The sequence below is a fragment of the Amblyomma mixtum genome, chromosome 7 (genome assembly GCF_055824585.1).
Source record: "Amblyomma mixtum isolate Tamu chromosome 7, ASM5582458v1, whole genome shotgun sequence".
NCBI classification, from domain to species: domain Eukaryota; kingdom Metazoa; phylum Arthropoda; class Arachnida; order Ixodida; family Ixodidae; genus Amblyomma; species Amblyomma mixtum.
The window spans coordinates 98,677,806-98,680,674 of NC_143018.1; positions in this window are offsets into that span (position 1 = coordinate 98,677,806).

Sequence of the window (2,869 nt, forward strand, 5' to 3'; positions counted from 1 at the left end):
CCATAAACCATAAAAATTCAGGGGGCACTTTGACTGTCTAAAGTGGGTAGAGGCGGAAGCGTTTTCCGCACCCCCTTCGCTGTTTCTGTGGCACTGGTGGCGTCACATATAATTGAGAACTAATTACTAAGTGATGACAAATCACTAATAAATGGTTAATTTCTGATTAATGCCTGAATACAAATTAACTGCTAATTAATGACGCTTAAGCTTCGCGTTTAGGAGTGGAACGCGACAGCGCGTTGTAGCGCTGCCAGGGAGTCCACAGAACCCCACCACCCGTTTCGGCGGATGCCCTGCCCTTTGAACGCAACGCTTTTTGAGGAAAGGAAATGGCGCAGTAATTCTCTGTCATCTCGGTGGACACCTGAACCGCACCGTAGAGGAACGGAGGAAGTGGTAGTGAAAGAAGAAAGACTAAGATGGCCCGTAATGAAGAAAATGAAAATTGTATTTGAGGAAAGAAAATTACGCAGTAACTGTCTCACAAAATTCAGGGGGGCACTTTTTTGACCTAAAGTGTGGTCACTGATGTGTGGTTAAGATGTTAAGCTTCGCTCCTAAGAGTAGAATGCGACATCGTCTTGCAACACTGCCAAGGAGTCCATATAACGCCATCGCCCATTCGGTTCTACGCCTCGCTCATCGGTAAATTGGTTTTTGAGGAAAGGAAATGTATCTGTCTCTCATTTGCCGGTGGACACCTAAACCTCACCGGAAGGGAATGGAGGAGGATGAGAGTGAGTGAAGACACCGTATTCACTAGACGCTCCTTTCTTCATTCCAAACCATCGAGCTGGCATGGCGGAGTGGATAGCATGCTCGTCTCTCACGCTAAAGACCGGGGTTCGATTCCTAAGCTCGACCAATTTCTTAATCGGTTTTATTTATTTATATGGCCAGACGAGTAAAGCTAATTAGGCTAATTGGGTAATTAAGCAATTATCTAAGCTCAGTCCCACTTACTTGGAGCATCACTATGCACGATCCCTTCAATTGGTTGCATGGTTACTAGCCAAAGTACAATTGGCCCCATTTGAAATTCCCGCACTGTGACGTCACGACCGTTTCCACCAATTGAAAAGCGTGACATTTTCTGTCGACAACTGCTGCTTACAACGATGAGACATTAAAGGCTTCGTCCTTAAAACCTGCTCATCACTCATGTCCCCTTACACTCACCTCTACTCACACTCATCTCTCCTCGCACTCACATCCACTCACTCACACTCACACACACGACCACTCACTCACATTCACGTCGGTGAGTGTGAGTCAGGTGATATGAGTGCAATAATGATTTAGTGGGCCGACCTATGGCCGAGGGTAACCGCATTTTCTAAATTGTAAAAACTGATATTAGTATTCATTAGAGTCGGGTACACGCCCTTCAGGGATTAAGGAGCCTAACAGTAATTGTTAAAAGGTTAACTCTTCAATACTAACCAACCAGCCTGCTAGTTAGCCCGTCTTAGCTATATTCTGATAAACTGCACCGCTGACAGTGCTATGTTGAAAAAGCGCTCGTCTAACTAAAGAAGCCAATTTTTAAAAATTGTGTAAACTGAGGTGAAACACCCTGTATATAGTATATGCCCAAAGCAGCCATGGGAAAGGCGGCATTCAAACCGCGCCATCCATTAGACTTGGATTGTCCTCAAGCGTCTTTCTCAGAATAAGGTTTGTTGTGTAACCAATATACGACATTTCTGCCTAGCCCAAAACGATGGAAAGAATTGCGCTAGGAGGGGCCATGAACTTCCGTAAAAACGTACACGCCGGACATCCAAAGCATTCCATTTTGGCACCTTATCTCGACGACAACATTTGCCTTTAAAAGTTTACGTCACAGTCATCCTGTGCACGTCGCTGAATTTTCTGCGCAGTATTTTGGGCACGAGACAAATCACCATACGGTTCACTCGCTTAAAATTTGAAATTAGCTTAATTACCATCACCTGTTGACAATGTGGTAGTATTAGTTATTTCTTTTGAGTCCATTTATACTAACAATAATTGAAGTTCGTGGTTCAAATCTTTCGCTGTTCCGTGTGATGTGTTGCATGCTCGTGAAAGGGTGCTTCCTCGCGGCTTTTGTTTTTCCACCAATCCGGCCAAGCGTACGAACCTGGACTCTGTGCGAGATGAAGCTGGCTCACACAGGGCTTCCCCTTCTGCGACACCTGAGCGACCATACTTGAAGGGCCGTTTACAAAAATGGTTAACCGGACCCCCGGACCTGTACGAACCACACGTGTAATCACATCATCATCGCCATCATCGTCATCAGCCTGACTACGCCCACTGCAGGGCAAAGGACTTTCCCATGTCTCTCCAATTAACCCTGTTCTTTGCCAGTTGCGGCCACCGTATCCCTGCAAACTTCTTAATCTCATCCGCCCAACTAACTTTCTGCCGCACCCTGCTACGCTTGCCTTGTCTTGGAATATCTGTTGCCCTTAAGGGCCACCGGCTATCCTGCCTTCGCGTTATATGCTCTGCTCAAGCCCATTTATTCTTCCTCTTAATTTCGACCAGGATGTCATAAACCAGCGCTTGTTCCCTCACCCACTCTGCCCGTTTCCGGTCTCTTAAAGTTACACCTACCATTTTTCTTTCCATAGCTCGCTGCGTTGTCTTTAACTTAAGCTGAACCCTCTTGTTAGCCTTTATGTTTCTGCCTCATAGGTGAGTACCGGTAACATAAAGCTGTTGTATGCTTTTCACTCAGAAGGCACCAATGAAATTTGTTCTCTCTTTCTTTCGACTATGGGCAAGCACACGCAAGTGGCCGCGTTTTCTTCCTTTTGGACTCACTTGAGCGCCGATGGAAGTTGATGAAGATGACGACATTCAAAGCAGTGCCGGA